This window comes from Leptosomus discolor, chromosome 1, assembly GCF_034619465.1.
Source record: "Leptosomus discolor isolate bLepDis1 chromosome 1, bLepDis1.hap2, whole genome shotgun sequence".
Classification (NCBI taxonomy): Eukaryota; Metazoa; Chordata; class Aves; order Leptosomiformes; family Leptosomidae; genus Leptosomus; species Leptosomus discolor.
Window position 1 is genome coordinate 101,963,322 of NC_141391.1, and position 12,322 is coordinate 101,975,643.

Consider the following 12,322-nt stretch of genomic DNA (forward strand, 5'->3'; position numbering starts at 1 on the left):
GAGATTTTAAGTGTCAGGTAGTATTTATTCACTGTGTACAATTCATCTTTCCATAGGAAACAGGCTACCGCTGACTGTGGTAGGAGGTTATGGTGCAGTTCTGAAGTGATACACAATATTTGGTCTACTTAGGGGCACAACTTCATGTTTCCAGAGCTTCCGAAGGTAATTAGGAGTCCATCTTCCACTTACTTTTAATGGGGCTTAGGTGCCAAGCTTGCTCTATGTCCTTTCTGAACCCAAGGCTGGGAGGGAGTCTGGGCTCAAGGACTCTGCGCTGCTGCCTGACCGCAGAGGAGCTGACCCACCCAATATCAGTGGCAGTGCTATGGAAGGACAGTTTTATGAGAAAAATCTCTTATTCTTCTTGTCAAACCCCAGCTTGAAACAAGTGTGCCTTTGACTGCTTCAGATTTTAGCCACAATTGCGGATACAATAGGGCTGGAATAATTTTTTGCAGTCTCTGATTAAAAAAGCAAGAGCCTTGTAACATGGAAGTATAACCATACCAGGTCCAGCCAAAAATCTGTCTGATCCCCTATCTTCTCCCTGAGAAAGGCAACTCGCAGGTACTTAAGCAAAATATGTAAGAAACATAGAAAGCATGACATGCTTTCCCTGGCTTGAGCAGAGGCTTTTTCTGCCATAATCTTGCAGAGTTGCTTTCAAAACATTTGACATTCCCAGCTGACTGTAGCTTAAAACTGTGTGAAAAATATAGACCCCCTCATGATAGGTGGTGCTCAGGATTTACATGAGTACATTAAACAGCTGGTAGGATTCTTCAGCTGTGTCAGTCCTCCACGATTTTTCTTAAGTTACTTATGGGTTTATACCTCAAATAAATTCAATAGGGCTTGGATGGATGTGTCCTCTTTGGAGATATGAATATATGATGGCTTTTATATAGGGGAAGGAAGAAAAAAGTAATCAATTTCTTTACTAGAAAAGCCTGCTTTTTGGAGACTAGCTGCTTAGAAATGGTAGCTGCATAAGAAATGGAGGTTTTAATGATCCTAAAGATGCTCTAGCTTCAAATAAACATGCAAGTGATTGACTTCTGTGAAAATACAACGCTAAAAATATATTGAATATATCTATTCATTTTTTTCATTGTATGTCTTTAATGAAGTGTTCTTTTTAAAAGAGAAATTACAAGTCATAGGCTTGGGGGGGTGTTCTTTTCATTTTCTGTGGAAGTCTAAATAACTATTTTTCTTCCACTTAATTCTGTCCTCACACACACACTGAATTTGATGATTGGAAGTTGCCAGCTTTTCTTTTTCTCCTTTTTGCCTCAGACTTTACACTGAAGAACTGTAGAAAGCTATAGTCCCAGAGACAGAGATGCATATTTTCTTTAATCAGTCTGTAACTCTTCAAAATCAAACAAACTCGCAGAATAGTAAAAGAGAAAAAAAAAGGCAAACAGAGAAAAGAATTAAGAACTCATTCGATACATTGCACTCAACAGAGAGGAAAAAACTGGAAGGGGAAAGTAAAACTTTAAAATAGAGTTTGTTTTTCAAGCTAGTGTTGAGAGTGCCCAGATGTTCTGTTTCAACATATTTCAGATGTTTTGTGAAACTTTTCTCTATTTTTGACCACTTGTAATCCCCTGAAAATCAGTATGTTCTTCAATGAAAGGATACACCCAATTTAAACCACTTGAAGTATGTTAAAAAAAAAAAAATCTAATCTACCAGTTGCACTAAAGAGAAGGGGGGAAAGTTTCAAGGAAAGATTACTAAAACATCCCAATGAAAATTTGCCTGAGGTTAGAAGCAAATGAATCCCCCTATATGTTCTCCTTGTAGTTTTTAGTAGAGGCATCATTTCAGTCTGTAATTCCCATTGCTGGGCACCTGGTAACTTTAAAAGGAATGATAACTCTGGCCAGAGATAGGGTCAGCATAATGGCACCGTATCCTGCAGAAAATGTAGAAAAAGATGGATTGATTTCTATTTGTGCTCATAGCTTGAATATAAATGTTAATCTGAACTTCAAAAGTTAGTACAATAAATACCAAAGGGAACAACAAAATCACTTGGCTGAGAAATACATTTCTTTAAATATTTTATTTGTTGTAACACTTCATGGTAAACACACTACATTTTATTTCACAGGCTGTTGCTTAAACACGAATAATCGTGGCTTTCATACCTTGCTCTTCCTCTAGGGTGGAGAGTACAACTGCCAGATACGGCAAATAACTTCACATCTCACGGCTTGAGGCCAAAGGAAGGGTTTTCTGCACAATCTGTCGAGTAACAGTGCTGTGTTGGTGTGGGACCCACCAGAAGAGGTGGAAAGTTCTATCTGGAAAACAATCCTGTGCTCTCTCCTGACCAGGCCATGGCTTGTTGCTCCCTAGCACAGGGACAAGTCCTACCGGGCACAGCAGTTTTGTAAGCAGGGACACACAGATACTTCCTCACTGGTACCTCAGTCCCAGTGTTTCTTCCTTGAGTTTCTGACCAGTCAAAATGGGTCTGCAGTAGGTAACTGCACTCATGCGGAGGTGGACTAGCAAAACTTTCATTGACTTTTCACAACAAAATTAACTGTGGAAACAAATTGGACCCTCACCCAGCCAAACTGGCACAGAGTTAAGGATGCTGTACTATTTTTCCCTTCTGTAGATCAACTTTCCATTTGATGCTCTTCTATATTCTTCAGGGCAAACAGTAAAACCACTCATAATTGCCTGTTATTCAATGCGCACACGACCAGCTTTCCCTCCAAGAGCCATGCATCTGCCTCTCCATTACCATCATGAGATTTATATTTTTTCGGACCAGTAGCTCTTTTTGTGTACATATCTGTTTGATGTCCTACAACAGTGAAATTTCATCTTACCTGTCCTGTTCAAAACCATTCATTATCGTGCCATAATCACTAGAGCCTGTTCATTTGGTTTAACAGCATGTGCTCACTTGCTTTCTAGCGTATACACTAATTATGTTATTACTTTGTCAAGAATGGGTACTGGGGTAGATGGAGAGAGTCTGTGCTACGTCTCCGAGGGGATGCTTGGGAAAAGGTGTCGTCCAGGAGGAGAAGGGATTGCAAAGGCTGTGGCAAGGCGCCACTGGCTTGTGGCAGCTGGGGCTGCAGGCAGGGACCTCTAGCCAGGGACATGGTGGAGGTGGATGCTGGAGCAGGGTGAGAAAGAGCCAACAACTGACTTATTTCTGTGCAAGAGGATCCACTCCTTTTCCCCTGGCTGCTTTGGAGATGGGAATCGATGAGCTTAAGAGACTGTTCCCTATGCAACTTGAAAGTGTATAAAAGGGCTATAAGGCAGGCCTTATCTGACAGTGCTGGTAAACCCAAGCAGTACAGAGAGACAAAGAGTGGCAAATGGGCACCCACCACCTCCTATTTTGCTGAAGGGGAAGTGAGATAGAGGGAATAACCGTCTTGTGCAAAGTCATACAGGAAGTTCGTGTGAAGCAGAGAGTTAAAGCCAAGCTGTATGAGGAGGGCTTTCTGAAAAAAACAGCACAAGTGGTCAAATTCAACTCTTCTTTTTATTTCCATTTCAAGTTAACCCAAACTGTAACAAAAATCCATGTATTTTATATATAGTTTAATATTGTATTTATTTATTTCCACCAAAGTAAGAAAAAAAATGCTTGGCCTTGAATGAAACTTTTAACTGGATCCCAAACTTTCCCTCATATTTTCAGTGACACAAAGCATTACCAGGACCCAGTTGCTGTTGACAGAGCAGCAGAGCAGGGGGTGGTATAGGGTCTGTCCTCTGGAGGTCAGGGCTGCAGACTCATGTACAAGACCCGGAAAATACTTTTTGCAAACCCTGACTCAATGGCTGGATGACTCCTGCCCTGTCAGGAATGAGGTGTACAGCTCAGTATTTCACACTTGTGTTTTTGTTTGGTTTTCCAATGAGCAGCTGAGGTGTAGGCAGCCGTCTGCATATGCAAGGTTAGCCAGAAAAAAAATTAATCACTGGGAATTACCAAGAGGTTTCAGTTGCTCTGTTTTTAAAAGCCCAGAGTGGATGTTTTCTTCTTGGCTTCATCATGTTTTCATAGCCACTTGGAAATTCAGCACTAGCATCATCTGTAGTGATCCAAGCTCCCCCACTGCCAGTGCAGGACAGTTTCCTATTCTGCCTTCTTCATCGTTTGTCCTGTGTAGTTTTAAATGACTCAAGCTATGGTGCTTCCTACCACTTCCCTTGGGAGACAAGTTTGCAGTCTAAAAAGGCTATATGGTAGCAAATTTTCCTCCTATTCAGCTTAATTTCTTTCCCCTCAGTTTCATCCTGTAACAGCTATTCCAGACAGAGGCAATGTTGTTGGAGCAGGAGGAAGCAGCCAGAAGAGCTGGCAGGCCTTGCGTCAACACCCCTCAGTGATGGAAAATGTGACTGCTTTTCGTAACACAGGTGCATTATTTGGGTGCGATGGTAGGTCCTGGGCTGCTCCTGACTACTGGGGGCTGTGACAGAGTGTTGGAGAGCCAGCAAAAGCCAAGCCCCTCTGCTACCCTCTCCAACATCACCATAAGAAAGTAATATGGAGCAAAGCCAGGGCTTTCCCTACCACAGTCTTATTTCCTTTCCTTCCAAGAGTTTCTTTTCCTTTAGTCAGGCAAAGGGAAGCAACTTCAGACCTGTGGCGTGCATTTACCTCCTGTTTTTAATTGTTTTCCTACCGTGAAGGGGTTTCTCATTCCTCACCATTTCAATCACAGCATCATCCTGTCCTCCCAAGCACATCACCTAATCCCTTCTCTAAACTGTGCATTCTGCTGTAGTATTAGAAAAAAGTTAGTCTAGGTGACTTGTACAGGTTTCTAAAATATTTTAGCCTGGGGGAAGGGAAAGAAAAGGGTTTCTCTTCCTTCATTTCTGTACTTGGCAGATTTCTGGTTTAAAAATAAAAGAGAGAGAGAGAAGCTGTCTGAACTGAAAGGGGGAGGAGGAAATCTTGCTTAGAGGTGGTTCTAAAAACGGTAGTTTTAAAGTAGATTTCCTGCAAATCGTATGTTATGTGCAGAAAGCGTGTCGATGTGGTATAAAGGTGTTATTGGTGTTGGATGGAGATGACCTCAGTCAATGGCTCTGCCCTCATGACTAATGCAAGCTTTTCAACAATCAGCAGTTAATTTCATTTTATATGTAATACATTATAATTTGTATGCATCTATTATAATTACATATTGCTTCTACATAGCAAGGAAAGCAGCTACATCCCCTACCCTCAACTTAAATTAAACTCCCAGGCCTGGTTTTCCAGTGCTGGTGACAGACAAAGCCCAACAGCCATGGAGTGAGAAGGGAGGGAACTCCATAGATACATGGCTGCAGCCAGACCACACAGCCCTGAGCTTGCGTATCTCTGAGAGTCTGCCAGCAGAGCTACAGCTCTCTGGGTCCCTTCTGAGGGACTTATGTAAAGGCTCAAAGGACCTACGTAAAGACTTCACATAGATCTTTGCAAATCACCATGCAGGGGAACGCAAACCGAGCTTCTCGTTGCTGAGCTCCCCCGCTGCGAGGCAAGAGCGAGGTCCACCTTTCAGAGAGTGCTTGCTCACGTGCCTGTGGTTTGGGTGAACGCACTGCTGGCTGTCTACGGCTTTGTGCTATGGCGTAACTGCCCCCAGCTACCCGCCGCACCTCGTGCCAGAACCAACTGTCATAGAAATCGGCTGGCTGCAGCTCCTGGTGCCTGCACATCTCCCCAGCCCTGGCACAGAATGTAGTGGAAAGATAAAGACTTAAAATCCTAGAATGGATAGGGATTTTCTGGAATCGTCCTAAATGACTAGGTGAACAAATGGGCTTTTGTTTTTCTGCCTGGTTTTTTTTTTTTTTTGCAAGCGTGTGGAGGTGGACCAAGGAGAGCACAGAGCATGAGAAACCATTCTGCCCTTGTGCCCGCAAGAGAAAAGAGGTCATCCTAGTAGCCAGTGAGAGCCTCATTGCAGAGCCCAAGCTGGAACAGGCAGTAGAATCAGGTTTTAACTTTGGATATCTTCAGCTTAGGAGAGGTATTCTGTTTCAAGAACTTAACATTGTCAAATTGTCTTAGGTAGAAATGGAAAGATGAAAGCTACAAAGTTGTGTTCAACTAATTCAGCTAGTTCAGCTGTGTTGAAGGGAGAATGTGAGTCGAGGGGAGGGAGGGTAACCTGCTAAAATAAAACTATGTTTTTCAAGTTGCTTTACAAACTGGAGGCTGTGCAATGACAGGTTTCTTGTACCAAAGCGGGTTCGCTGTGTTGTCTAGTCTGACCTAGGGAAGGATTTACACAGGTAGAAGTCCTGAAGTTGTGCAGTAGCTTCATTCCAGGAGGTGTTGCCAGTGTCAGGGCAGGACTTCTGAGCATGATGTCAGGACACATCTGCATGGCATGTTTGTGGACATATGCACCCCCAAAATCCCACAGGTACCAGACAAGCAGTGAGAAGAACTGCCTTTTAGAACTGAGACATGGGATAAATAACCATGTTATCTCAATTTCCAGTAAGTAACCCAGTGGGTATTTATTGTAAAATGTGAGGATTTATTTTATGTTCTTCTTTTCTTTTTTTTTTTTTCTCAGATGTGCAGACTAATTAAATTACTCAGAGAGGGGGGGAAAATCAGTTTGATCTGACTTCAATTTGACTGAAGTCCGGAACTAAAAATGTGGTGCTTTGAAAGACAGAATAAGCAGTTTCCTGAGTCATAAATTGAGTCACACAGACCCCTAATGGTGTTTCCAGGACTGCAGACAAGCTGTTCCTCTTAAGACAAAATGTAAAATCTTTAAAAATAAACTAGAGTTTGTGGCAGATTTCCAGGGAGATTTGTAATGTCCTGTGAGAGTCACTTCAAAGGTACAGATCCTGTCCCTGCGAGCCTGTGTCTTTACATGAAGCGGGTGAAGGGAAAGATGTGGCAATGTACAGAAATGGGAGCTACATGACAATAATACCAGGGAAGCCTAACAGCAGAGTACTTTACTGTAAGCCTGCAGCGTGCTTAAAAATAAAGATGTTATTCCCTGAGAGGCTGATGGAATCAGGTGCCGCTGCAAACACACAAGCACTCACACATTTGCTTGTGCACATAGTAATATAACCAAGCAAAACATCCCTGTATGTTAATAGGGCTCACTCTCCCGGAGGCTTTTCAACAACAGATGGAAGGTGATTGTTACCTGTCTGTCCAGCAGCCATTTGCAAATAAATAGAGAGCCCACTCTGGACAAGGAGGAGAAGCCATCAGGGCTCCCGTGTGGCTGACATAAAGGACTGGAGCCCAATCCAGCAAATATTTTAGGAATGACCAAGTGCCACAAACTGTCTGCTAGATCAGGTTGCTCCTTTGTGGAACGAGTGGGCTGCTTCATATCCTAATTGTGAATTTGTTTGCTGGCAGTCCCAGCAGAGACTGGGCTGCCTGTGTGTTCTGCAGGGTCTCTTCTTACCTCTGAAGCTGGTCCTTGCGAAAGGAGATGCATTGTGGGGAATGGCAAGTGGAAGAATTGTTTGGTTTTTTCTCTTTTATGGATTAACTGAGGATCTTAGTCTCAACAGCTATCAGTGAGTCACCCTTCACAAGCAATAAATTCACACAGCCACAAAAATGCTGTTTTATATTAATGCTTTGGTGCCATTGCTGATGATTTCTTACTGCAAGCTGTGCCAACACCACAAACATTCATACTAACATGGGGGCTTCCAAGCCAGCTGATGGAAAATATTTAAGATAAGAAGAAGAAAAAAATTACCAGAATGAAGCCAGAGGCTCCATCTCTAATTAAAAAAAACCTAAACCAAACCCAAAAGACCCAGCCCTAGAGCAACTATCTTACACCTCTGACTTTTCTATATTTTCTGAAGCAGATTTGGTCTTTGGTCTTGACTGTAATTCTGTGCTGGTCATCATCATTAAACTCCAAGAGGGTGTAGGTGAGAGTTTCTTTATGATACAGGACCACTTCATTCTGATTTCAGGCATGTCCCACGCATTCTTCTTGATATTATGACGGAATTTATTCTACAGAGGATGCTCCAAGGCAGCACCTGGAGTATTGTTCTTTGTGCTGCCTCATGCTCTGGTGTGTGTCGACACAAGGGGATCTTTAAGTCTTGCAGCTGGTTCTCAAGCAAGGACAGCTCTAGACCTCCCCAGCCATGCGCTGCCTGTTATACCATGATGTACCTTGCTAGGTGTCTGGCCCATGGGTCCTTTCTGACTGTCCTCTTACGCTTTCACCACAACCCCATACCCTCCTTCTTTTCAGTACACAGTGATTATTCAGCAGGTCTGGTCTGATTATACACACATCTCTTATAGTACCTACAGTGTTAGAGTATCAAGTGTCAAGTGCAGCTTGCCTTGGTTTTGTGCCTGGAAATAGAAATCTCAACCATACTGTAAGGGGTTTCATTTTACTTTCTTGAATACAGTACACTACTCTTTGGCAAGGGAGAACACATTTAGAGAAGAATAGACTATACACATGGATGTGGACCTGTCATAAAATTAATTTTAGTTTCCAGTTGAAATTACCCCTGCTAAAAAGATCTTATTACCATGCGGTCTGACAGCATAAAACCCTGTAGAAGCAAAAAGGCCACCACCATGAGGCTGAGGGTGGAAAATTACTGTAGATAAACCAGACCTCATGTTTGCTGTTTTCACCAAATTCCCCCCAACTGATGCTGAATATACCATCTACTGTGTGTCCTAGGGTATGGAGGGTGATCACAAGGTCACACTGCTAGCATTATTCTTATGGGCTTGGGGCATCCTGTGTAAGCATATGCCTGGCCTTTCCCAGTGCAATGTACCTAGTTCAACCCAGGGGCATAGCAGTGTCTTTCTGGAAGCTTTCACTCGAGATGAGAAGGGTTTGGGAAAAAAAGACAGAAAAGGAATTAGTTCCCAGGAGGTCCTGTGTTTGCTGCTGAAGAAGACAACAGAGCCAGTGACCTGGGTCATCCCTGCAGCCTTAATCAGCTATGAGTCTTGTTTTTACGAGCTGCATCAAGGACGCAGGAGGTAAAAGTGCAGGGAGGTGCAGCCTGGCTCATTTTCAAATCCCAGTGCTAAACACGGATGGGGGCCAGGCGGGCAGCAGCCCTGGCCCTGGGGCTATGCATGGTCACCTCCTGCCCTCTGGTGTGCAGCACCAGGAAAGGGCACGGGCATCACCCGGGCTGGGCTAAAGGCTGCCACCATGCAAGGGATGGGATGCCCATGGGATAACCCATCTAGGCAGAGGGCCACCAGCTCCTGCTGAGAAGCAGGCATTCCCCAGGTGGCCATAGTGTCTGTCTGGTATGTAACTGGCCATAGCATGCATGCCCGCGTCCAGCAATAGGACCTCTCAGAAACCCCCAGTTCAGAAAGCCCCAAAACAAGGAGCAGCAGCAGCGTGCAATGGCCCAGCTGAACTTTCTGGCAAGTTGCAAAGGCATTTAGGAAACTGTCCCCAAAGACTTTTTTTGAATTTTGGTTGTATTTACAAGCCTGTCCCTAAATACTTGTTTAAAAGTAAGTGCAGCCACTTACGGTAATTCAAGATGAACTTATCAGTTCCTCTGTTTCAGTGCAGGACATCTCTTCTGGCTTTGCAGTTACTCTCTCAAACACTGCTTGTGCTTTCTGGAGAAGATGTGCTTTTTCCTTTGCAATTACTTTTCCAAGGGTCTCAGATTATTTAGAACAGAAACATTGTCCAAAGTAAAGCTGGGGAGGATTTCCTGAACACTTTAGGACATTCTTTCCACACACGTCAAAAAAAAAAAATTAATAAAAGGTTTCTTCCCAGGTATGTTAACATACCAAATTTGACCCTCTGTTATTTCCATGTCCACCTATGTCCCATGAACAGGATGTGCCTGGAGTTCAGCATCCACCAGTTCACCTCCCAAGCTGGCTGTGCTGCTTTGGGTGCAGTTAGCAGCAGAGCAGTTTTCATGTATGTTCCTACCATCGGTGATTTCATGCAACAGCACTCTTTCACAAGGGTGGTTTTTTATTTCCTTTCCTTTTTTTTTCAAGAAAAAGAAATGGATGAGTCATGTCTTACAGGCAGTTCTTTCCCTTCTTGTTCACTCATCATCAAAGTGCAAATCATGGCTTAACTATGTGCAATTGTAAATTGGTTTGGTGTAGTTATGTCTAAATCCACTGAGTTTCCCACTTGTGGGAGTCTCCCATTACCCTTTCTCCTCACTGACTCACTTGCATGTGTACCAGTGATTTCACTACCAGCTGTCTCACTGCTCCAAAAGGTCTAAAATGGGATATATGTGTATATTCCCTGAACTAGATATCTATCTTGCTGCCATTTTTGGCATTGTGTGCTTAACCTAGGGTACATCTCAGCCCACTGATATTTTTAATATTAAACTTGGGTGCAGTAACTGCTTTTGCAGAGTGGAAAACATAATTAGGACACACATTTCCAAAGAAGTGCGTGGAGCATTAGCCACACAGTTCCTTTCAACTCTAGTGGAGGATTCATATCTAAAGCCTTGTGCAATTGCTTTGGAAGTTTTAGGGGAATTTATTACATTGTCTACTGGTTGGGAGGTTATGTTATTGTTTTACTGGTAGCTGTAATCACCATAATGAAGTTAAGCCTTAGAAAAAGAAGGTCAGAAAACAAATGTCTTCTAGTCATTACGCTAATACTGTTAGATCAGTTTGTACAGCTGTTGAAAAAAACTGTGCATGTATGATAGGATAATAACTATTACAGATTTATATCAGGAAGTTGTGCTCAGGATCTGCATGCCAGAAGACTGCAAGTTCCAAAAAATGTGCAGGAAAAGGTGACTGCTGCTCCGGGAGACTTGTAAAGTAACGAGAAGTGTGGTATGAGTCTCATCTTACCCAACTATCTAGCTCAAGTTAGTCTGTTCTCTCTTCTTTAGTTAATGGGGAAAGAGAGAGAGAGGCACCTCCATATAGGGTTTGTTCCCATCACAAGGTAAGTCTCTAAGATAAGTAGGTTGAATCACCCTCTGGCATTGCCTTTCTAACCTCCAGTGACTATAAAGGGAGCATAGTTTAGACTGGTTTAGACAAGACAAAGCTAAAATTAGGTGAGACATATCCCATCCTAAGCTTTGGACCCAGACAAATTGCTCTACAACAGCTTGACTGGGGAATCTGAGACCAGTAGATTAGGATTGCTGACTGTTTAGTTTCCATGCCCTGTCGCTCCTGGGCTACCATCTTGCTCTCTTAGAGAGAGATCCCTACCCCACAGGGGTCATAGGAGTCTTTACTAAATTTGAATCGAGCCTACGGTGCTCCTTTGTAAGTTACACATGTAATTGTTCTTTCAAGTGGAAAAACTATGAAATGTGGGAAAACAGGATTCGAATAGGATGATCATAAGGACTTTTACCAGCGCTCTCCCCTGGCTTTTAAAAAAAGGAAACTTTGGCAAGGGCACAAAACCCTTGAAGACTGGTCCACCTTCTTTCTCTCCAATCTTATCTACCCTTTCTGCCCTGCAGGCGAAATGCATGGGATTCCACAGGCTGACAGTTCCTCCTTAGTTCTAGGAAAGTACTTAATTATCTCAATCACTTCATAATTGACTCACTTCCACTACTCCAACGAGATAGAATTGGAGTGCTAAACCCCAAGGAGTATAGCTGAGCAGCAAAAACTTGCCACTTTCTATAAGTGTGCTTCCAGGAAACTTATCTCTGTCCAATGCTTTCTGACTTCTGTCCCCTCGTTACTGGCTGCTATCTTTTGGATTGGTGCCCTTCTAAATTGCAGAATTGCTGTCAGCATGCAGCTTTGGTTACAATTCAGACAGTTTGTTTTACAAACAAAAAAGTGACATTGAAAATGTGTCCCATTTAGTGGCCATAGTCCTGGAGAACATCTTGTTTGAATACTTCTTCCCCTGCTTTCATAGAGCAGTTGCCATCAACAGGAGCATCACTGGTAGATGAAAAGTGAGCTATCAGCACATTGTCATCCATGTCTGCCAAAATGCTTATCTTACATGAACCAGTTCTTGGGCTTACAGAACTGGACTGGAGTTGTCATGAGACTGGGATTGCCCATGAGCTCCCCAGTGCTTCCCACATTGGGATGGCTGAACTTGCCATGAGAATGACCTATGTGGAAGGACTTAGCACCTCCATCTCAAACCCTGGCCAGACGTTCCAATTTGGAATTGTGCAAACAGTCTGATCAACCTATGAATCAGCTTGGTGCAATAGATTCATTCACACAGTTAGAAAATCATTTCTCTGCACTTGGTATTTTTTAAATGTTACAGAACAAAACAAAACTCATTGTATGGTGGGAACT

At 43.1% G+C, this 12,322-nt stretch overlaps 1 protein-coding gene across 2 annotated transcripts in view; it reads left to right on the top strand.

Annotated features, from left to right (window-relative positions):
- The window catches only part of RUNX1 (RUNX family transcription factor 1), a 169,306-nt gene that overhangs the window by 25,574 nt on the left and 131,410 nt on the right, over nt 1-12,322 (top strand). The window lies entirely within an intron of this gene.